The following is a 25205-nucleotide window of genomic DNA, read 5'->3' on the forward strand; positions in this document are numbered from 1 at the left end:
TTTGTTTGCCGTGATTTGCTTTAGTGTTTTCCCTAGATGTTGTGTTATAAATAAATACCTTGATATCTTTACACTAAGCCTCGTTGCGTGTTTGCTTGTCTTGCTGTGAAGAATTGCCATATTTTGTATACTCCACATACTGCTCAACTTTTCTTGAGAGAAGTCTGACTGCTCAGCCACAGCTACCAAGTGAATCTGTGTGGTACAGACTGCTACCAAGTGGGTTCACCGCCAACGCCTGTAGTCCTAAATCGTTTGCAGTGGTCCCAGACGGAACTGCACAGGTTTCCACCTAACACCATCACCCCCCCCCGAGCATCCAGGGGCACCCTCCACCAGGCCCCCACTCATGTCTTCTATCACCCCCACCCCCCAGCATCCAGGGGCACCTTCCACCAGGCCCCCACTCATGTCTACCACCACCCCCACCCCCAAGCAGTGCAGGGGCAGCCTCCACTAGGCCCCCACTCATGTCTACCACAACCCCCAACCCCAGCATCCAGGGGCACCTTTCACCAGGCCCCCACTCATGTCCAACCCATGTCTACCACCACCCCCACCCCCCAGCAGTGCAGGGGCAGCCTCCACCAGGCCCCCACTCATGTCTACCACCACCCCCACCCCCCAGCATCCAGGGGCACCCTCCACCAGGCCCCCACTCATGTCTCCCATCACCCCCACCCCCCAGCACTGTGGGTAACCCTCCACCAGGCCCCCCACTCATGTGTTCCAGCACGCCCACCCCTCAGCAGTGCAGGGGCACCCTCCACCAGGCCCCCACTCATGTCCCCCAGGACCCCCACCCCCCAGCATCCAGGGGAACCCTCCACAGGCCCCACTCATGTCTCCCAGCACCCCCACCCCCCAACAGTGCAGGGGCACCCTCCACCAGGCCCCCACTCATGTCCAACTCATTTCTCCCATCACCCCAACCCCCCAGCAGTGCAGGGGCAGCCTCCACCAGGCCCCCACTCATGTCTCCCATCACCCCCACCCCCCATCACTGTGGTGCACCCTCCAACAGGCCCCCACTCATGTCTCCCAGCACCCCCACCCCCCAGCAGTGCAGGGGCACCCTCCACTAGGCCCCCATTCATGTCCAACTCATGTCTCCCATCACTCCCACCCCCCAGCGGTGCAGGGCACCCTCCACCAGGCCCCCATTCATGTCTCCCATCACCCCCACCCCCCAGCATCCAGGGGCACCCTCCACCAGGCCCCCACTCATGTCTCCCATCACACCCTCCCCCCAGCATCCAGGGGAACCCTCCACCAGGCCCCCACGCATGTCACCCATCACCCCCACCCCCCAGCAGTGCAGGGGCAGCCTCCACCAGGCCCCCACTCATGTCTCCCACCACCCCCACCCCCAGCATCCAGGGGCAGCCTCCACCAGGCCCCCACTCATGTCTCCCACCACCCCCACGCCCCAGCAGTGCAGGGGCAGCCTCCACCAGGCCCCCACTCATGTCTCCCATCACCCCCACCCCCATCAGTGCAGGGGCAGCCTCCACCAGCCCCCCACACATGTCCCCCTGCACTCCCACCCCCCAGCACCAGGGGCACCCTCCACCAGGCCCCCACTCATGTCCCCCTGCACCCCCACCCCCCAGCATCCAGGGGCACCCTCCACCAGGCCCCCAATCATGTCTACCACCACCCCTATCCCCAGCAGTGAAGGGGCAGCCTCCACTATGCCCCCACTCATGTCTACCACCACCCCCACCCCCCAGCATCCAGGGGCACCCTTCACCAGGCCCCCACTCATGTCCAACTCATGTCTCCGTGCACCCCACACCCCAGCAGTGCAGGGGCAGCCTCCACCAGGCCCCCACTCATGTCTCCCATCACCCCCACCCCCCAGCATCCAGGGGCACCCTCCACCAGGCCCCACTCATGTCTCCCTTCACCCACACCCCCCAGCACTGTGGGGAACCCTCCACCAGGCCCCCACTCATGTCTCCCAGCACGCCCAACCCTCAGCAGTGCAGGGGCACCCTCCACCAGGCCCCCACTCATGTCCCCCATCACCCCCACCCCCCAGCATCCAGGGGCACCCTCCACCAGGCCCCCACTCATGTCTCCCAGCACCCCCACCCCCCAGCAGTGCAGGGGCACCCTCCACCAGGCCCCCACTCATGTCCAACTCATGTCTCCCATCACCCCCACACCCCAGCAGTGCAGGGGCAGCCTCCACCAGGCCCCCACTCATGTCTCCCACCACACCCACCCCATCACTGTGGTGCACCCTCCACCAGGCCCCTACTCATGTCTCCCAGCACCACCACCCCCCAGCAGTGCAGGGGCACCCTCCACCAGGCCCCCACTCATGTCCAACTCATGTCTCCCATCTCCCCCACCCCCCAGCATCCAGGGGTACCCTCCACCAGGCCCCCACTCATGTCTCCCATCACCCCCACCCCCCCGGCAGTGCAGGGGCAGTCTCTACCAGGCCCACACTCATGTCTCCCACCACCCCACCCCCCAGCATCCAGGGGCAGCCTCCACCAGGCCCCCACTCATGTCTCCCACCACCCCCACCCCCAGCAGTGCAAGGGAAGCCTCCACCAGGTCCTCACTCATGTCTCCCATCACCCCACCCCCCAGCAGTGCAGGGGCAGCCTCCACCAGGCCGCGACTCATGTCCCCCTGCACCCCCACCCCCCAGCATCCAGGGGCACCCTCCACCAGGCTCCCACTCATGTCTACCACCACCCCCACCCCCAAGCAGTGCAGGGGCAGCCTCCACTAGGCCCCCACTCATGTCTACCACCACCCCCACCCCCAGCATCCAGGGGCACCTTTCACCAGGCCCCCACTCATGTCCAACCCATGTCTACCACCACCCCCACCCCCCAGCAGTGCAGGGGCAGTCTCCACCAGGCCCCCACTCATGTCTACCACCACCCCCACCCCCCAGCATCCAGGGGCACCCTCCACCAGGCCCCCACTCATGTCTCCCATCACCCCCACCCCCCAGCACTGTGGGTAACCCTCCACCAGGCCCCCCACTCATGTGTTCCAGCACGCCCACCCCTCAGCAGTGCAGGGGCACCCTCCACCAGGCCCCCACTCATGTCCCCCAGGACCCCCACCCCCCAGCATCCAGGGGAACCCTCCACAGGCCCCACTCATGTCTCCCAGCACCCCCACCCCCCAACAGTGCAGGGGCACCCTCCACCAGGCCCCCACTCATGTTCAACTCATTTCTCCCATCACCCCAACCCCCCAGCAGTGCAGGGGCAGCCTCCACCAGGCCCCCACTCATGTCTCCCATCACCCCCACCCCCCATCACTGTGGTGCACCCTCCAACAGGCCCCCACTCATGTCTCCCAGCACCCCCACCCCCCAGCAGTGCAGGGGCACCCTCCACTAGGCCCCCATTCATGTCCAACTCATGTCTCCCATCACTCCCACCCCCCAGCGGTGCAGGGCACCCTCCACCAGGCCCCCATTCATGTCTTCCATCACCCCCACCCCCCAGCATCCAGGGGCACCCTCCACCAGGCCCCCACGCATGTCACCCATCACCCCCACCCCCCAGCAGTGCAGGGGCAGCCTCCACCAGGCCCCCACTCATGTCTCCCACCACCCCCACCCCCAGCATCCAGGGGCAGCCTCCACCAGGCCCCCACTCATGTCTCCCACCACCCCCACGCCCCAGCAGTGCAGGGGCAGCCTCCACCAGGCCCCCACTCATGTCTCCCATCACCCCCACCCCCATCAGTGCAGGGGCAGCCTCCACCAGGCCCCCACACATGTCCCCCTGCACTCCCACCCCCCAGCACCAGGGGCACCCTCCACCAGGCCCCCACTCATGTCCCCCTGCACCCCCACCCCCCAGCAACCAGGGGCACCCTCCACCAGGCCCCCAATCATGTCTACCACCACCCCTATCCCCAGCAGTGCAGGGGCAGCCTCCACTATGCCCCCACTCATGTCTACCACCACCCCCACCCCCCAGCATCCAGGGGCACCCTTCACCAGGCCCCCACTCATGTCCAACTCATGTCTCCGTGCACCCCACACCCCAGCAGTGCAGGGGCAGCCTCCACCAGGCCCCCACTCATTTCTCCCATCACCCCCACCCCCCAGCATCCAGGGGCACCCTCCACCAGGCCCCACTCATGTCTCCCTTCACCCACACCCCCCAGCACTGTGGGGAACCCTCCACCAGGCCCCCACTCATGTCTCCCAGCACGCCCAACCCTCAGCAGTGCAGGGGCTCCCTCCACCAGGCCCCCACTCATGTCCCCCATCACCCCCACCCCCCAGCATCCAGGGGCACCCTCCACCAGGCCCCCACTCATGTCTCCCAGCACCCCCACCCCCCAGCAGTGCAGGGGCACCCTCCACCAGGCCCCCACTCATGTCCAACTCATGTCTCCCATCACCCCCACACCCCAGCAGTGCAGGGGCAGCCTCCACCAGGCCCCCACTCATGTCTCCCACCACACCCACCCCATCACTGTGGTGCACCCTCCACCAGGCCCCTACTCATGTCTCCCAGCACCACCACCCCCCAGCAGTGCAGGGGCACCCTCCACCAGGCCCCCACTCATGTCCAACTCATGTCTCCCATCTCCCCCACCCCCCAGCATCCAGGGGTACCCTCCACCAGGCCCCCACTCATGTCTCCCATCACCCCCACCCCCCCGGCAGTGCAGGGGCAGTCTCTACCAGGCCCACACTCATGTCTCCCACCACCCCACCCCCCAGCATCCAGGGGCAGCCTCCACCAGGCCCCCACTCATGTCTCCCACCACCCCCACCCCCAGCAGTGCAAGGGAAGCCTCCACCAGGTCCTCACTCATGTCTCCCATCACCCCACCCCCCAGCAGTGCAGGGGCAGCCTCCACCAGGCCGCGACTCATGTCCCCCTGCACCCCCACCCCCCAGCATCCAGGGGCACCCTCCACCAGGCCCCCACTCATGTCTACCACCACCCCACCCCCCAGCTGTGCTGGGGCAGCCTCCACCAGGCTCCCACTCATGTCTACCACCACCCCCACCCCCCAGCATCCAGGGGCACCCTCCACCAGGCCCCCACTCATGTCCAACTCATGTCTCCCTGCACCCCACCCCCCAGCAGTGCAGGGGCAGCCTCCACCAGGCCTCCACTCATGTCTCACACCACCCCCACCCCCCAGCATCCAGGGGCAGCCTCCACCAGACCCCCACTCATGTCTACCACCACCCCCACCCCCCAGCATCCAGGGGCACTCTCCACCAGGCCCCCACTCATGTCCAACTCATGTCTCCCATCACCCCCACCCCCCAGCAGTGCAGCGGGAGCCTCCACCAGGCCCCCACTCATGTCTCCCAGCACCCCCACCCCCCAGCAGTGCAGGGGCACCCTCCACCAGGCCCCCACTCATGTCCAACTCATGTCTCCCATCACCCCCACACCCCAGCAGTGCAGGGGCAGCCTCCACCAGGCCCCCACTCATGTCTCCCACCACACCCACCCCCATCACTGTGGTGCACCCTCCACCAGGCCCCTACTCATGTCTCCCAGCACCCCCACCCCCCAGCAGTGCAGGGGCACCCTCCACCAGGCCCCCACTCATGTCCAACTCATGTCTCCCATCACCCCCACCCCCCAGCAGTGCAGGGGCACCCTTCACCAGGCCCCCACTCATGTCCAACTCATGTCTCCCATCTCCCCCACCCCCCAGCATCCAGGGGTACCCTCCACCAGGCCCCCATTCATGTCTCCCATCACCCCCACCCCCCAGCAGTGCAGGGGCAGTCTCTACCAGGCCCACACTCATGTCTCCCACCACCCCACCCCCCAGCATCCAGGGGCAGCCTCCACCAGGCCCCCACTCATGTCTCCCACCACCCCCACCCCCAGCAGTGCAAGGGAAGCCTCCACCAGGTCCTCACTCATGTCTCTCATCACTCCACCCCCCAGCAGTGCAGGGGCAGCCTCCACCAGGCCGCGACTCATGTCCCCCTGCACCCCCACCCCCCAGCATCGAGGGGCACCCTCCACCAGGCCCCCACTCATGTCTACCACCACCCCCACCCCCCAGCAGTGCTGGGGCAGCCTCCACCAGGCTCCCACTCATGTCTACCACCACCCCCACCCCCCAGCATCGAGGGGCACCCTCCACCAGGCCCCCACTCATGTCCAACTCATGTCTCCCTGCACCCCACCCCCCAGCAGTGCAGGGGCAGCCTCCACCAGGCCTCCACTCATGTCTCACACCACCCCCACCCCCCAGCATCCAGGGGCAGCCTCCACCAGGCCCCCACTCATGTCTACCACCACCCCCACCCCCCAGCATCCAGGGGGACTCTCCACCAGGCCCCCACTCATGTCCAACTCATGTCTCCCATCACCCCCACCCCCCAGCAGTGCAGCGGGAGCCTTCACCGGGCCCCCACTCATGTCTCCCACCACCCCCACCCCCCATCACTGTGGTGCACCTTCCAACAGGCCCCCACTCATGTCTCCCAGCACCCCCACCCCCCAGCAGTGCAGGGGTTGCCTCTACCAGGCCCCCACTCATGTCTCCCACCACCCCCTCCCCCCAGCATCCAGGGGCAGCCTCCACCAGGCCCCCACTCATGTCTCCCACCACCCCCACCCACAGCAGTGCAGGGGGAGCCTCCACCAGGCCCCCACTCATGTCTCCCATCACCCCCACCCCCCCGGCAGTGCAGGGGCAGTCTCTACCAGGCCCACACTCATGTCTCCCACCACCCCACCCCCCAGCATCCAGGGGCAGCCTCCACCAGGCCCCCACTCATGTCTCCCACCACCCCCACCCCCAGCAGTGCAAGGGACGCCTCCACCAGGTCCTCACTCATGTCTCCCATCACCCCACCCCCCAGCAGTGCAGGGGCAGCCTCCACCAGGCCGCGACTCATGTCCCCCTGCACCCCCACCCCCCAGCATCCAGGGGCACCCTCCACCAGGCCCCCACTCATGTCTACCACCACCCCACCCCCCAGCTGTGCTGGGGCAGCCTCCACCAGGCTCCCACTCATGTCTACCACCACCCCCACCCGCCAGCATCCAGGGGCACCCTCCACCAGGCCCCCACTCATGTCCAACTCATGTCTCCCTGCACCCCACCCCCCAGCAGTGCAGGGGCAGCCTCCACCAGGCCTCCACTCATGTCTCACACCACCCCCACCCCCCAGCATCCAGGGGCAGCCTCCACCAGACCCCCACTCATGTCTACCACCACCCCCACCCCCCAGCATCCAGGGGCACTCTCCACCAGGCCCCCACTCATGTCCAACTCATGTCTCCCATCACCCCCACCCCCCAGCAGTGCAGCGGGAGCCTCCACCAGGCCCCCACTCATGTCTCCCAGCACCCCCACCCCCCAGCAGTGCAGGGGCACCCTCCACCAGGCCCCCACTCATGTCCAACTCATGTCTCCCATCACCCCCACACCCCAGCAGTGCAGGGGCAGCCTCCACCAGGCCCCCACTCATGTCTCCCACCACACCCACCCCCATCACTGTGGTGCACCCTCCACCAGGCCCCTACTCATGTCTCCCAGCACCCCCACCCCCCAGCAGTGCAGGGGCACCCTCCACCAGGCCCCCACTCATGTCCAACTCATGTCTCCCATCACCCCCACCCCCCAGCAGTGCAGGGGCACCCTTCACCAGGCCCCCACTCATGTCCAACTCATGTCTCCCATCTCCCCCACCCCCCAGCATCCAGGGGTACCCTCCACCAGGCCCCCATTCATGTCTCCCATCACCCCCACCCCCCAGCAGTGCAGGGGCAGTCTCTACCAGGCCCACACTCATGTCTCCCACCACCCCACCCCCCAGCATCCAGGGGCAGCCTCCACCAGGCCCCCACTCATGTCTCCCACCACCCCCACCCCCAGCAGTGCAAGGGAAGCCTCCACCAGGTCCTCACTCATGTCTCTCATCACTCCACCCCCCAGCAGTGCAGGGGCAGCCTCCACCAGGCCGCGACTCATGTCCCCCTGCACCCCCACCCCCCAGCATCGAGGGGCACCCTCCACCAGGCCCCCACTCATGTCTACCACCACCCCCACCCCCCAGCAGTGCTGGGGCAGCCTCCACCAGGCTCCCACTCATGTCTACCACCACCCCCACCCCCCAGCATCGAGGGGCACCCTCCACCAGGCCCCCACTCATGTCCAACTCATGTCTCCCTGCACCCCACCCCCCAGCAGTGCAGGGGCAGCCTCCACCAGGCCTCCACTCATGTCTCACACCACCCCCACCCCCCAGCATCCAGGGGCAGCCTCCACCAGGCCCCCACTCATGTCTACCACCACCCCCACCCCCCAGCATCCAGGGGGACTCTCCACCAGGCCCCCACTCATGTCCAACTCATGTCTCCCATCACCCCCACCCCCCAGCAGTGCAGCGGGAGCCTTCACCGGGCCCCCACTCATGTCTCCCACCACCCCCACCCCCCATCACTGTGGTGCACCTTCCAACAGGCCCCCACTCATGTCTCCCAGCACCCCCACCCCCCAGCAGTGCAGGGGTTGCCTCTACCAGGCCCCCACTCATGTCTCCCACCACCCCCTCCCCCCAGCATCCAGGGGCAGCCTCCACCAGGCCCCCACTCATGTCTCCCACCACCCCCACCCACAGCAGTGCAGGGGGAGCCTCCACCAGGCCCTCACTCATGTCTCCCTTCACCCCACCCCCCAGCAGTGCAGGGGCAGCATCCACCAGGCCCCCACTCATGTCCCCGTGCACCCCCACCCCCCAGCATCAAGGGGCACCCTCCACCAGGCCCCCACTCATGTCTACCACCACCCCCACCCCCCAGCAGTGCTGGGGCAGCCTCCACCAGGCTCCCACTCATGTCTACCACCACCCCCACCCCCCAGCATCCAGGGGCACCCTCCACCAGGCCCCCACTCATGACCAACTCATGTCTCCCTGCACCCCCACCCCCAGCAGTGCAGGGGCAGCCTCCACCAGGCCTCCACTCATGTCTCCCACCATCCCCACCCCCCAGCATCCAGGGGCAGCCTCCACCAGGCCCCCACTCATGTCTCCCGTCACCCCCACCCCCCAGCAGTGCAGGGGCAGCCTCCACCAGGCCCCCACTCATGTCCCCCTGCACCCCCACCCCCAGCATCCAGGGGCACCCTTCACCAGGCCCCCACTCATGTCTCCCATCACCCCCACCCCCAGCATACAGGGGCACCCTCCACCAGGCCCCCCTCATGTCCAACTCATGTCTCCCTGCACCCCCACCCCCCAGCAGTGCAGGGGCAGCCTCCACCAGACCCCCATTCATGTCTCCCATCACCCCACCCCCCAGCAGTGCAGGGGCAGCCTCCACCAGACCCCCACTCATGTCCCCCTGCATCCCCACCCCCAGCATCCAGGGGCACCCTCCACCAGGCCCCCACTCATGTCCCCCTGCACCCCCACCCCCCCAGCATCCAGGGGCACCCTCCACCAGGCCCCCACTCATGTCTCCCATCACCCCCACCCCCCAGCACTGTGGGGCACCCTCCACCAGGCCCCCACTCATGTCTCCCACCACCCCCATCCACCAGCAGTGTAGGGGCACCCTTCACCAGGCCCCCACTCATGTCCAACTCATGTCCCCCATCACCCCACCCTCCAGCATCCAGGGGCACCCTCCACAGGCCCCCACTCATGTCTCCCAGCACCCCCACCCCCAACAGTGCAGGGGCACCCTCCACCAGGCCCCCACTCATGTCCAACTAATTTCTCCCATCACCCCCACCCCCCAGCAGTGCAGCGGCAGCCTCCACCAGGCCCCCACTCATGTCTCCCACCACCCCCACCCCCATCACTGTGGTGCACCCTCCACCAGGCCCCCACTTATGTCTCCCAGCACCCCCACCCCTCAGCAGTGCAGGGACACCCTGCACCAGGCCCCCACTCATGTCCAACTCATGTCTCCCATCACCCCCACCCCCCAGCAGTGCAGGGCACCCTCCACCAGGCCCCCACTCATGCCTCCCATCACCCCCACCCCCGAGCATCCAGGGGCACCCTCCACCAGGCCCCCACTCATGTTTTCCATCACCCCCACCCCCCAGCATCCAGGGGCACCCTCCACCAGGCCCCCACTCATGTCTCCCATCACCCCCACCCCCCAGCAGTGCAGGGGCAGCCTCCACCAGGCCCCCACTCATGTCTCCCACCACCCCACCCCCCAGCATCCAGGGGCACCCTCCACCAGGCCCCCACTCATGTCTCCCACCACCCCCACCCCCCAGCAGTGCAGGTGAAGCCTCCACCAGGCCCCCACTCATGCCTCCCATCACCCCCACCCCCCAGCAGTGCAGGGGCAGCCTCCACCAGGCCCCCACTCATGTCCCCCTGCACCTCCACCCCCCCAGCATCCAGGGGCACCCTCCACCAGGCCCCCACTCATGTCTCCCATCACCCCCACCCCCCAGCACTGTGGGGCAGCCTCCGCCAGGCCCCCACTCAAGTCTACCACCACCCCCACCCCCCCAGCAGTGCAGGGGCAGCCTCCACCAGGCCTCCACTCATGTCTCCAACCACCCCCACCCCCCAGCATCCAGGGGCAGCCTGCACAAGGCCCCCACTCATGCCTCCTGTCACCCCCACCCCCCAGCAGTGCAGGGGCAGCCTCCACCAGGCCCCCACTCATGTCCCCCTGCACCCCCACCCCCCAGCATCCAGGGGCACCCTCCACCAGGCCCCCCTCATGTCCAACTCATGTCTCCCTGCACACCCACCCCCCAGCAGTGCAGGGGCAGCCTCCACCAGGCCCCCATTCATGTCTCCCATCACCCCCACCCCCCAGCAGTGCAGGGGGCAGCCTCCACCAGACCCCCACTCATGTCCCCCTGCACCCCCACCACCAGCATCCAGGGGCACCCTCCACCAGGCCCCCCTCATGTCCAACTCATGTCTCCCTGCACACCCACCCCCCAGCAGTGCAGGGGCAGCCTCCACCAGGCCCCCATTCATGTCTCCCATCACCCCCACCCCCCAGCAGTGCAGGGGGCAGCCTCCACCAGACCCCCACTCATGTCCCCCTGCACCCCCACCACCAGCATCCAGGGGCACCCTCCACCAGGCCCCCACTCATGTCCCCCTGCACCCCCACCCCCCAGCATCCAGGGGTACCTTCCACCAGGCCCCCACTCATGTCTCCCATCACCCCCATCCCCCAGCACTGTGGGGCACCCTGCACCAGGCCCCCACTCATGTCTCCCACCACCCCGACCCTCCAGCAGTGCAGGGGCACCCTTCACCAGGCCCCCACTCATGTCCAACTCATGTCCCCCATCACCCCACCCACCAGCATCCAGGGGCACCCTCCACAGGCTCCCACTCATGTCTCCCAGCACCCCCACCCCCCAACACTGCAGGGGCACCCTCCACCAGGCCCCCACTCATGTCCAACTCATTTCTCCCATCACCCCCACCCCCCAGCAGTGCAGGGGCAGCCTCCACCAGGCCCCCACTCATGTCTCCCACCACCCCACCCCCCATCACTGTGGTGCACCCTCCACCAGGCCCCCACTTATGTCTCCCAGCACCCCCACCCCTCAGCAGTGCAGGGACACCCTCCACCAGGCACCCACTCATGTCCAACTCATGTCTCCCATCACCCCCACCCCCCAGCAGTGCAGGGCACCCTCCACCAGGCCCCCACTCATGCCTCCCATCACTCCCACCCCCGAGCATCCAGGGGCACCCTCCACCAGGCCCCCACTCATGTTTTCCATCACCCCCACCCCCCAGCATCCAGGGGCACCCTCCACCAGGCCCCCACTCATGTCTCCCATCACCCCTACCCCCCAGCAGTGCAGGGGCAGCCTCCACCAGGCCCCCACTCATGTCTCCCACCACCCCACCCCCCAGCATCCAGGGGCACCCTCCACCAGGCCCCCACTCATGTCTCCCACCACCCCCACCCCCCAGCAGTGCAGGGGCAGCCTCCACCAGGCCCCCACTCATGCCTCCCATCACCCCCACCCCCCAGCAGTGCAGGGGCAGCCTCCACCAGGCCCCCACTCATGTCCCCCTGCACCTCCACCCCCCCAGCATCCAGGGGCACCCTCCACCAGGCCACCACTAATGTCTCCCTTCACCCCACCCCCCAGCACTGTGGGGCACCCTCCACCAGGCCCCCACTCATGTTTCCCACCACCCCCACCCCCCAGCAGTGCAGGGGCAGCCTCCACCAGACCCCCACTCATGTCCCCCTGCACCCCACCCCCAGCATCCAGGGGCACTCTCCACCAGGCCCCCACTCATGTCCCCCTGCACCCCCACCCCCCAGCATCCAGGGGCACCCTCCACCAGGCCCCCACTCATGTCTCCCATCACCCCCACCCCCCAGCACTGTGGGGCATCCTCCACCAGGCCTGCACTCATGTCTCCCACCACCCCCACCCCCCAGCATCCAGGGGCAGCCTCCACCAGGCCCCCACTCATGTCTCCCACCACCCTCACCCCCAGCAGTGCAGGGGCAGCCTCCACCAGGCCATCACTCATGTCTCCCATCACCCCACCCCCCCAGCAGTGCAGGGGCAGCCTCCACCAGGCCCCCACTCATGTCCCCGTGCACCCCCACCCCCCAGCATCCAGGGGCACCCTCCACCAGGCCCCCACTCATGTCTACCACCACCCCCACCCCCCGGCAGTGCTGGGGCAGCCTCCACCAGGCTCCCACTCATGTCTACCACCACCCCCACCCCCCAGCATCCAGGGGCACCCTCCACCAGGCCCCCACTCATGTCCAAATCATGTCTCCCTGCACCCCCACTCCCCAGCAGTACAGGGGCAGCCTCCACCAGGCCCCCACTCATGTCCCCCACCGCCCCCACTCATGTCCCCCTGCACCCCCACTCCCCAGCAGTACAGGGGCAGCCTCCACCAGGCCTCCACTCATGTCTCCCCACCAGGCCCCCACTCATGTCCCCCTGCACCCCCACCCCCCAGCATCCAGGGGCACCCTCCACCAGGCCCCCACTCATGTCTCCCATCACCCCCACTCCCCAGCATCCAGGGGCACCCTCCACCAGGCCCCCCTCTTGTCCATCTCATGTCTCCCTGCACCCCCACCCCCAGCAGTGCAGGGGCAGCCTCCACCAGGCCCACACTAATGTCTCCCATCACCCCCACCCCCCAGCAGTGCAGGGGCAGCCTCCACCAGACCCCCACTCATGTCCCCCTGCACCCCCACCCCCAGCATCCAGGGGCTTCCTCCACCAGTCCCCCACTCATGTCCCCCTGCACCCCCACCCCCCAGCATCCAGGGGGACCCTCCACCAGGCCCCCACTCATGTCTCCCATCACCCCCACCCCCCAGCATCCAGGGGCACCCTCCACCAGGCCCCCCTCATGTCCAACTCATGTCTCCCTGCACCCCCACCCCCAGCAGTGCAGGGGCAGCCTCCACCAGGCCCACATTAATGTCTCCCATCACCTCCACCCCCAGCAGTGCAGGGGCAGCCTCCACCAGACCCCCACTCATGTCCCCCTGCACCCCCACCCCCAGCATCCAGGGGCTCCCTCCACCAGTCCCCCACTCATGTCCCCCTGCACCCCCACCCCCCAGCATCCAGGGGCACCCTCCACCAGGCCCCCACTCATGTCTACCACCACCCCCACCCCCCAGCAGTGCTGGGGCAGCCTCCACCAGGCTCCCACTCATGTCTACCACCACCCCCACCCCCCAGCATCCAGGGGCACCCTCCACCAGGCCCCCACTCATGTCCAACTCATGTCTCCCTGCACCCCCACTCCCCAGCAGTACAGGGGCAGCCTCCACCAGGCCCCCACTCATGTCCCCCACCGCCCCCACTCATGTCCCCCTGCACCCCCACTCCCCAGCAGTACAGGGGCAGCCTCCACCAGGCCTCCACTCATGTCTCCCCACCAGGCCCCCACTCATGTCCCCCTCTACCCCCACCCCCCAGCATCCAGGGGCACCCTCCACCAGGCCCCCACTCATGTCTCCCATCACCCCCACCCCCCAGCATCCAGGGGCACCCTCCACCAGGCCCCCCTCTTGTCCATCTCATGTCTCCCTGCACCCCCACCCCCAGCAGTGCAGGGGCAGCCTCCACCAGGCCCACACTAATGTCTCCCATCACCCCCACCCCCAGCAGTGCAGGGGCAGCCTCCACCAGACCCCCACTCATGTCCCCCTGCACCCCCACCCCCAGCATCCAGGGGCTTCCTCCACCAGTCCCCCACTCATGTCCCCCTGCACCCCCACCCCCCAGCATCCAGGGGGACCCTCCACCAGGCCCCCACTCATGTCTCCCATCACCCCCACCCCCCAGCATCCAGGTTCACCCTCCACCAGGCCCCCCTCATGTCCAACTCATGTCTCCCTGCACCCCCACCCCCAGCAGTGCAGGGGCAGCCTCCACCAGGCCCACACTAATGTCTCCCATCACCTCCACCCCCAGCAGTGCAGGGGCAGCCTCCACCAGACCCCCACTCATGTCCCCCTGCACCCCCACCCCCAGCATCCAGGGGCTCCCTCCACCAGTCCCCCACTCATGTCCCCCTGCACCCCCACCCCCCAGCATCCAGGGGCACCCTCCACCAGGCCCCCACTCATGTCTCCCAGCATCCCCACCCACCAGCAGTGCAGGGGCACCCTTCACCAGGCCCCCACTCATGTCCAACTCATGTCCCCCATCACCCCACCCCCCAGCATCCAGGGGCACCCTCCACAGGCCCCCACTCATGTCTCCCAGCACCCCCACCCCCCAACAGTGCAGGGGCACCCTCCACCAGGCCCCCACTCATGTCCAACTCATTTCTCCCATCACCCCCACCCCCCAGCAGTGCAGGGACAGCCTCCACCAGGCCTCCACTCATGTCTCCCACCACCCCCACCCCCCATCACTGTGGTGCACCCTCCACCAGGCCCCCACTTATGTCTCCCAGCACCCCCACCCCTCAGCAGTGCATGGGCACCCTCCACCAGGCCCCCACTCATGTCCAACTCATTTCTCCCATCACCCCCACCCCCCAGCAGTGCAGGGCACCCTCCACCAGGCCCCCACTCATGCCTCCCATCACCCACACCCCCGAGCATCCAGGGGCACCCTCCACCAGGCCCCTACTCATGTTTTCCATCATTCCCACCCCCCAGCATCCAGGGGCACCCTCCACCAGGCCCCCACTCATGTCTCCCATCACCCCCACCCCCCAGCAGTGCAGGGGCAGCATCCACCAGGCCCCCACTCATGTCTCCCACCACCCCCACCCCCCAGCATCCAGGGGCACCCTCCACCATGCCCCCACTCAGGTCTCCCACCACCCCCACCCCCCAGCAGTGCAGGGGCAGCCTCCACCAGGCCTCCACTCATGCCTCCCATCACCCCCACCCCCCAGCAGTGCAGGGGCAGACTCCACCAGGCCCCCACTCATGTCCCCCTGCACCTCCACCCCCCCAGCATCCAGGGGCACCCTCCACCAGGCCCCCACTCATGTCCCCCTGCACTCCCACCCCCCAGCATCCAGAGGCACCCTCCACCAGGCCCCGACTCATGTCTACCACCACCCCCACCCTCCAGCAGTGCAGGGGCAGCCTCCATCAGGCCCCCACTCATGTCTACCACCCCCCCACCCCCCAGCATCCAGGGGCACCCTCCACCAGGCCCCCACTCATGTCCAACTCATGTCTCCCTGCACCCCCACGCCCCAGCAGTGCAGGGGCAGCCTCCATCAGGCCACCACTCATGCCCCCCTGCACCCCCACCACCCAGCATCCAGGGGCACCCTCCACCAGGCCCCCACTCATGTCTCCCATCACCCCCACCCCCAGCACTGTGGGGCACCCTCAACCAGGCCCCCACTCATGTCTCCCAACACCCCCACCCCCAGCAGTGCAGGGGCACCCTCCACCAGGCCCCCACTCATGTCCAACTCATGTCCCCCATCACCCCCACCCCCCAGCATCCAGGGGCACCCTCCACCAGGCCCCCACTCATGTCCAACTCATGTCTCCCATCACCCCCAGCAGTGCAGGGGCAGCCTCCACCAGGCCCCCACTCATGTCCCCCACCACCCCCACCCCCCATCACTGTGGTGCACCCTGCACCAGGCCCCCACTCATGTCTCCCAGCACCACCGCCCCCAGCAGTGCAGGGGCACCCTCCACCAGGCCCACACTCATGTCCAACTCATGTCTCCCATCACCCCCACCCCCCAGCAGTGCAGGGGGAGCCTCCACCAGGCCCCCACACATGTCTCCCACTACCCCCACCCAGCATCACTGTGGTGCACCCTCCAACAGGCCCCCACTCATGTCTCCCAGCACCCCCACCCCCCTGCAGTGCAGGGGCTTCCTCTACCAGGCCCCCACTCATGTCTCCCACCACCCCCACCCCCCAGCATCCAGGGGCAGCCTCCACCAGGCCCCCACTCATGTCTCCCACCACCCCCACCCCCAGCAGTGCAGGGGCAGCCTCCACCAGGCCCTCACTCATGTCTCCCATCACCCCACCCCCCAGCAGTGCAGGGGCAGCATCCGCCAGGCCCCCACTCATGTCCCCATGCACCCCCACCCCCCAGCATCCAGGGGCACCCTCCACCAGGCCCCCACTCAAGTCTACCACCACCCCCACCCCCCAGCAGTGCAGGGGCAGCCTCCACCAGGCTCCCACTCATGTCTACCACCACCCCCACCCCCCAGCATCCAGGGGCACTCTCCACCAGGCCCCCACTCATGTCCAACTCATGTCTCCCTGCACCCCCACGCCCCAGCAGTGCAGGGGCAGCCTCCACCAGGCCTCCACTCATGTCTCCCACCACCCCCACCCCCCAGCATCCAGGGGCAGCCTCCACCAGGCCCCCACACATGTCTCCCACCCCCCAACAGTGCAGGGGCAGCCTCCACCAGGCCCCCACTCATGTCTCCCATCACCCCCACCCCCCAGCAGTGGGGGGAAAGCCTCCACCAGGCCCCCACTCATGTCCCCCTGCACCCCCACCCCCCAGCATCCAGGGACACCCTCCACCAGGCCCCCACTCATGTCTCCCATCACCCCCAACCCCAAGCATCCAGGGGCACCCTCCACCAGGCCCCCACTCATGTCCAACTCATGTCTCCCATCACCCCCCAGCAGTGCAGGGGCAGCCTCCACCAGGCCCCCACTCATGTCTCCCACCACCCCCACCCCATCACTGTGGTGCACCCTCCAATAGGCCCCCACTCATGTCTCCCACCACCCTCACCCCCCAGCATCCAGGGACAGCCTCCACCAGGCCCCCACTCATGTCTCCCACCACCCCCACCCCCAGCAGTGCAGGGGCAGCCTCCACCAGGCCCTCACTCATGTCTCCCATCACCCCACCCCCCAGCAGTGCAGGGGCAGCCTCCACCAGGCCCCCACTCATGTCCCCGTGCACCCCCACCCCCCAGCATCCAGGGGCACCCTCCACCAGGCCCCCACTCATGTCTACCACCACCCCCACCCCCCAGCAGTGCTGGGGCAGCCTCCACCAGGCTCCCACTCATGTCTACCACCACCCCACCCCCCAGTATCCAGGGGCACCCTCCACCAGGCCCCCACTCATGTCCAACTCATGTCTCCCTGCACCCCCACCCCCCAGCAGTGTAGGGCCAGCCTCCACCAGGCCCCCACGCATGTCTACCACCACCCCCACCCTCCAGCAGTGCAGGGGCAGCCTCCACCAGGCCCCCTCTCATGTCTACCACCCCCCACTCCCCAGCATCCAGGGGCACCCTCCACCAGGCCCCCACTCATGTCTCCCATCACCCCCACCCCCAGCACTGTGGGGCACCCTCCACCAGGCCCCCACTCATGTCTCCCAACACCCCCACCCCCCAGCAGTGCATGGGCACCCTCCACCAGGCCCCCACTCATGTCCAACTTATGTCCCCCATCACCCCCACCCCCCAGCATCCAGGGGCACCCTCCACCAGGCCCCCACTCATGTCCAACTCATGTCTCCCATCACCCCCCAGCAGTGCAGGGGCAGCCTCCACCAGGCCCCCACTCATGTCCCCCACCACCCCCACCCCCCATCACTGTGGTGCACCCTGCACCAGGCCCCCACTCATGTCTCCCAGCACCACCACCCCCCAGCAGTGCAGGGGCACCCTCCACCAGGCCCACACTCATGTCCAACTCATGTCTCCCATCACCCTCACCCCCCAGCAGTGCAGGGGGAGCCTCCACCAGGCCCACACACATGTCTCCCACTACCCCCACCCAGCATCACTGTGGTGCACCCTCCAACAGGCCCCCACTCATGTCTCCCAGCACCCCCACCCCCAGCAGTGCAGGGGCTTCCTCTACCAGGCCCCCACTCATGTCTCCCACCACCCCCACCCCCCAGCATCCAGGGGCAGCCTCCACCAGGCCCCCACTCATGTCTCCCACCACCCCCACCCCCAGCAGTGCAGGGGCAGCCTCCACCAGGCCCTCACTCATGTCTCCCATCACCCCACCCCCCAGCAGTGCAGGGGCAGCATCCACCAGGCCCCCACTCATGTCCCCGTGCACCCCCACCCCCCAGCATCCAGGGGCACCCTCCACCAGGCCCCCACTCAAGTCTACCACCACCCCCACCCCCCCAGCAGTGCAGGGGCAGCCTCCACCAGGCTCCCACTCATTTCTACCACCACCCCCACCCCCCAGCATCCAGGGGCACTCTCCACCAGGCCCCCACTCATGTCCAACTCATGTCTCCCTGCACCCCCACGCCCCAGCAGTGCAGGGGCAGCCTCCACCAGGCCTCCACTCATGTCTCCCACCACCCCCACCCCCCAGCCTCCAGGGGCAGCCTCCACCAGGCCCCCACACATGTCTCCCACCCCCCAGCAGTGCAGGGGCAGCCTCCACCAGGCCCCTACTCATGTTTTCCATCAATCCCACCCCCCAGCATCCAGGGGCACCCTCCACCAGGCCCCCACTCATGTCTCCCATCACCCCCACCCCCCAGCAGTGCAGGGGCAGCCTCCACCAGGCCCCCACTCATGTCTCCCACCACCCCCACCCCCCAGCATCCAGGGGCACCCTCCACCATGCCCCCACTCAGGTCTCCCACCACCCCCACCCCCCAGCAGTGCAGGGGCAGCCTCCACCAGGCCTCCACTCATGCCTCCCATCACCCCCACCCCCAGCAGTGCAGGGGCAGACTCCACCAGGCCCCCACTCATGTCCCCCTGCACCTCCACCCTCCCAGCATCCAGGGGCACCCTCCACCAGGCCCCCACTCATGTCCCCCTGCACCCCCACCCCCCAGCATCCAGAGGCACCCTCCACCAGGCCCCGACTCATGTCTACCACCACCCCCACCCTCCAGCAGTGCAGGGGCAGCCTCCATCAGGCCCCACTCATGTCTACCACCCCCCCCACCCCCCAGCATCCAGGGGCACCCTCCACCAGGCCCCCACTCATGTCCAACTCATGTCTCCCTGCACCCCCACGCCCCAGCAGTGCAGGGGCAGCCTCCATCAGGCCACCACTCATGCCCCCCTGCACCCCCACCACCCAGCATCCAGGGGCACCCTCCACCAGGCCCCCACTCATGTCTCCCATCACCCCCACCCCCAGCACTGTGGGGCACCCTCAACCAGGCCCCCACTCATGTCTCCCAACACCCCCACCCCCAGCAGTGCAGGGGCACCCTCCACCAGGCCCCCACTCATGTCCAACTCATGTCCCCCATCACCCCCACCCCCCAGCATCCAGGGGCACCCTCCACCAGGCCCCCACTCATGTCCAACTCATGTCTCCCATCACCCCCAGCAGTGCAGGGGCAGCCTCCACCAGGCCCCCACTCATGTCCCCCACCACCCCCACCCCCCATCACTGTGGTGCACCCTGCACCAGGCCCCCACTCATGTCTCCCAGCACCACCGCCCCCCAGCAGTGCAGGGGCACCCTCCACCAGGCCCACACTCATGTCCAACTCATGTCTCCCATCACCCCCACCCCCCAGCAGTGCAGGGGGAGCCTCCACCAGGCCCCCACACATGTCTCCCACTACCCCCACCCAGCATCACTGTGGAGCACCCTCCAACAGGCCCCCACTCATGTCTCCCAGCACCCCCACCCCCCTGCAGTGCAGGGGCTTCCTCTACCAGGCCCCCACTCATGTCTCCCACCACCCCCACCCCCCAGCATCCAGGGGCAGCCTCCACCAGGCCCCCACTCATGTCTCCCACCACCCCCACCCCCAGCAGTGCAGGGGCAGCCTCCACCAGGCCCTCACTCATGTCTCCCATCACCCCACCCCCCAGCAGTGCAGGGGCAGCATCCGCCAGGCCCCCACTCATGTCCCCGTGCACCCCCACCCCCCAGCATCCAGGGGCACCCTCCACCAGGCCCCCACTCAAGTCTACCACCACCCCCACCCCCCCAGCAGTGCAGGGGCAGCCTCCACCAGGCTCCCACTCATTTCTACCACCACCCCCACCCCCCAGCATCCAGGGGCACTCTCCACCAGGCCCCCACTCATGTCCAACTCATGTCTCCCTGCACCCCCACGCCCCAGCAGTGCAGGGGCAGCCTCCACCAGGCCTCCACTCATGTCTCCCACCACCCCCACCCCCCAGCCTCCAGGGGCAGCCTCCACCAGGCCCCCACACATGTCTCCCACCCCCCAGCAGTGCAGGGGCAGCCTCCACCAGGCCCCCACTCATGTCTCCCATCACCCCCACCCCCCAGCAGTGCAGGGGCAGCCTCCACCAGGCCCCCACTCATGTCCCCCTGCACCACAACCCCCAGCATCCAGGGACACCCTCCACCAGGCCCCCACTCATGTCTCCCATCACCCCCAACTCCAAGCATCCAGGGGCACCCTCCACCAGGCCCCCACTCATGTCCAACTCATGTCTCCCATCACCCCCCAGCAATGCAGGGGCAGCCTCCACCAGGCCCCCACTCATGTCTCCCACCACCCCCACCCCCATCACTGTGGTGCACCCTCCACCAGGCCCCCACTCATGTCTCCCAGCACCCCCACCCCCCGGCAGTGCAGGGGCTCCCTCCACCAGGCCCCCACTCATGTCCAACTCATGTCTCCCATCACCCCCACCCCCAGCAGTGCAGGGGGAGCCTCCACCAGGCCCCCACTCATGTCTCCCACCACCCCCACCCCCATCACTGTGGTGCACCCTCCAATAGGCCCCCACTCATGTCTCCCACCACCCCCACCCCCCAGCATTCAGGGACAGCCTCCACCAGGCCCCCACTCATGTCTCCCACCACCCCCACCCCCAGCAGTGCAGGGGCAGCCTCCACCAGGCCCTCACTCATGTCTCCCATCACCCCACCCCCCAGCAGTGCAGGGGCAGCCTCCACCAGGCCCCCACTCATGTCCCCGTGCACCCCCACCCCCCAGCATCCAGGGGCATCCTCCACCAGGCCCCCACTCATGTCTACCACCACCCCCACCCCCCAGCAGTGCTGGGGCAGCCTCCACCAGGCTCCCACTCATGTCTACCACCACCCCACCCCCGAGTATCCAGGGGCACCCTCCACCAGGCCCCCACTCATGTCCAACTCATGTCTCCCTGCACCCCCACCCCCCAGCAGTGTAGGGGCAGCCTCCACCAGGCCCCCACTCATGTCTCCTACCACCCCCACCCCCCAGCATCCAGGGGCAGCCTCCACCAGGCCCCCACTCATGTCTACCACCACCCCCACCCCCCAGCATCCAGGGGCACTCTCCACCAGGCCACCACTCATGTCCAACTCATGTATCCCTGCACCGCCACCCCCCAGCAGTGCAGGGGCAGCCTCCACCAGGCCTCCACTCATGTCTCCCACCACCCCCAGCATCCAGGGGAAGCCTCCACCAGGCCCCCACTCATGTCTCCCATCCCCCAGCAGTGCAGGGGCAGCCTCCACCAGGCCCCCACTCATGTCTCCCTTCACCCCCCCCCCAGCAGTGCAGGGGCAGCCTCCACCAGGCCCCCACTCATGTCCCCTGCACCCCCACCCCCCAGCATCCAGGGGCACCCTCCACCAGGCCCCCACTCATGTCTCCCATCGCCCCCACCCCCCAGCATCCAGGGGCACCCTCCACCAGGCCCCCCTCATGTCCAACTCATGTCTCCCTGTACCCCCACCCCCCAGCAGTGCAGGGGCTGCCTCCACCAGACCCCCACTCATGTCGCCCATCACCCCCACCCCCCAGCAGTTCATCGGCAGCCTCCACCAGACCCCCACTCATGTCCCCCTGCACCCCCACCCCCCAGCATCCAGGGGCACCCTCCACCAGGCCCCCACTCATGTCCCCCTGCACCCCACCCCCCAGCATCCAGGGGCAACCTCCACCAGGCCCCCACTCATGTCTCCCATCACCCCCACCCCCCAGCACTGTGGGGCACCCTCCACCAGGCCCCCACTCATGTCTCCCAGCACCCCCACCCCCCAGCAGTGCAGGGGCACCCTCCACAAGGCCCCCACTCATGTCCAACACATGTCCCCCATCACCCCACCCCCCAGCATCCAGGGGCACCCTCCACCAGGCCCCCACTCATGTCTCCCAACGACCCCACCCCCCAACAGTGCAGGGGCACCCTCCACCAGGCCCTCACTCATGTCCAACTCATTTCTCCCATCACCCCCACCCCCCAGCAGTGCAGGGGCAGCCTCCACCAGGCCCCCACTCATGTCTCCCACCACCCCCACCCCCCATCACTGTGGTGCACCCTCCACCAGGCCCCCACTTATGTCTCCCAGCACCCCCACCCCTCAGCAGTGCAGGGACACCCTCCAACAGGCCCCCACACATGTCCAACTCATTTCTCCCATCACCCCCACCCGCGAGCATCCAGGGGCACCCTCCACCAGGCCCCCACTCATGTCTTCCATCACCCCCACCCCCCAGCATCCAGGGGCACCCTCCACCAGGCCCCCACTCATGTCTCCCATCACCCCCACCCCCAGCAGTGCAGGGGCAGCCTCCACCAGGCCCCCACTCATGTCTCCCACCACCCCCACCCCCCAGCAGTGCAGGGGCAGCCTCCACCAGGCCCCCACTCATGTCTCCCATCACCCCCACCCCCCCAGCAGTGCAGGGGCAGCATCCACCAGGCCCCCACTCATGCCCCCCTGCACCCCCAACCCCCCAGCATCCAGGGGCACCCTCCACCAGGCCCCCACTCATGTCCCCCTGCACCCCCACCCCCAGCATCCAGGGGCACCCTCCACAAGGCCCCCACTCATGTCTACCACCACCCCCACCCCCAGCAGTGCAGGGGCAGCCTCCACCAGGCCCCACTCATGTCTACCACCACCCCCACCCCCCAGCATCCAGGGGCACCCTCCACCAGGCCCCCACTCATGTCCAACTCATGCCTCCCTGCACCCCCACCCCCCCAGCAGTGCAGGGGCAGCCTCCACCAGGCCCCCACTCATGTCCCCCTGCACCCCCACCCCCCAGCATCCAGGGGCACCCTCCACCAGGCCCCCACTCATGTCTCCCATCACCCCCACCCCCAGCACTGTGGGGCACCCTCCACCAGGCCCCCACTCATGTCTCTCAGCACCTCCACCCCTCAGCAGTGCAGGGGCACCCTCCATCAGGCCCCCACTCATGTCCAACTCATGTCCCCCATCACCCCCACCCCCCAGCATCCAGGGGCACCCTCCACCAGGCCCCCACTCATGTCTCCCAGCACCCCCCACCCCCCAGCAGTGCAGGGGCACCCTGCACCAGGCCCCCACTCATGTCCAACTCATGTCTCCCATCACCCCCCAGCAGTGCAGGGGCAGCCTCCACCAGGCCCCCAGTCATGTCTCCCACCACCCCCACCCCCCATCACTGTGGTGCACCCTCCACCAGGCCCCCACTCATGTCTCCCAGCACCCCGACCCCCCAGCAGTGCAGGGGCACCCTCCACCAGGCCCCCACTCATGTCTCCCACCACCCCAGCCCCCAGCATCCAGGGGCAACCTCCACCAGGCCCCCACTCATGTCTCCCACCACCCCCACCCCCCAGCAGTGCAGGGCAGCCTCCACCAGGCCCCCACTCATGTCTCCCATCACCCCCACCCCCCAGCAGTGCAGGGGCAGCCTCCACCAGGCCCCCAATAATATCCCCCTGCACCCCCACCCCCCAGCATCCAGGGGCACCCTCCACCAGGCCCCCACTCATGTCCCCCTGCACCCCCACCCCCCAGCATCCACGGGCACCCTCCACCAGGCCCCCACTCATGTCTACCACCACCCCCACGCCCCAGCAGTGCTGGGGCAGCCTTCACCAGGCCCTCACTAATGTCTACCACCATCCCCACGCCCCAGCATCCAGGGGCACCCTCCACCAGGCCCCCACTCATGTCCAACTCATGTCTCCCTGCACCCCCACCCCCCAGCAGTGCAGGGGCAGCCTCCACCAGGCCCCCACTCATGTCTTCCATCACCCCCACCCCCCAGCATCCAGGGGCACCCTCCGCCAGGCCCCCACTCATGTCTCCCATCACCCCCACCCCCCAGCACTGTGGGGCACCCTCTAACAGGCCACCAATCATGTCTCCCAGCACCCCCACCCCCCAGCAGTGCAGGGGCACCCTCCACCAGGCCCCCACTCATGTCCAACTCATGTCTCCATCCACCCCCACCCCCCAGCAGTGCAGGGGTAGCCTCCACCAGGCCCCCACTCATGTCTCCCACCACACCCACCCCCCATCACTGTGGGGCACCCTCCACCAGGCCCCCACTCATGTCTCCCAGCACCCCCACCCCTCAGCAGTGCAGGGGCACCCTCCACCAGGCCCCCACTCATGTCCAACTCATGTCTCCCATCACCCCCACCCCCCAGCAGTGCAGGGCACCCTCCACCAGGCCCCCACTCATGTCCAACTCATGTCTCCCATCACCCCCACCCCCCAGCAGTGCAGGGCACCCTCCACCAGGCCCCCACTCATGTCTCCCATCACCCCCACCCCCAGCATCCAGGGGCAGCCTACACCAGGCCCCCACTCATGTCTCCCACCACCCCCACCCCCCCAGCAGTGCAGGAGCAGCCTCCACCAGGCCCCCACTCATGTCTCCCATCACCCCCACTGCCCAGCAGTGCAGAGGCAGCCTCAACCAGGCCCCCACTCATGTCCCCCTGCACCCCCACCCCCCAGCATCCAGGGACAACCTCCACCAGGCCCCCACTCATGTCCAACTCATGTCCCCATCACCCCCACCCCCCAGCATCCAGGGGCACCCTCCACCAGGCCCCCAATCATGTCTCCCAGCACCTCCACCCCCCCAGCAG

This window comes from Ambystoma mexicanum, chromosome 2p (assembly GCF_040938575.1).
Source record: "Ambystoma mexicanum isolate Mex_15411 chromosome 2p, UKY_AmexF1_1, whole genome shotgun sequence".
Taxonomy (NCBI): Eukaryota; Metazoa; Chordata; class Amphibia; order Caudata; family Ambystomatidae; genus Ambystoma; species Ambystoma mexicanum.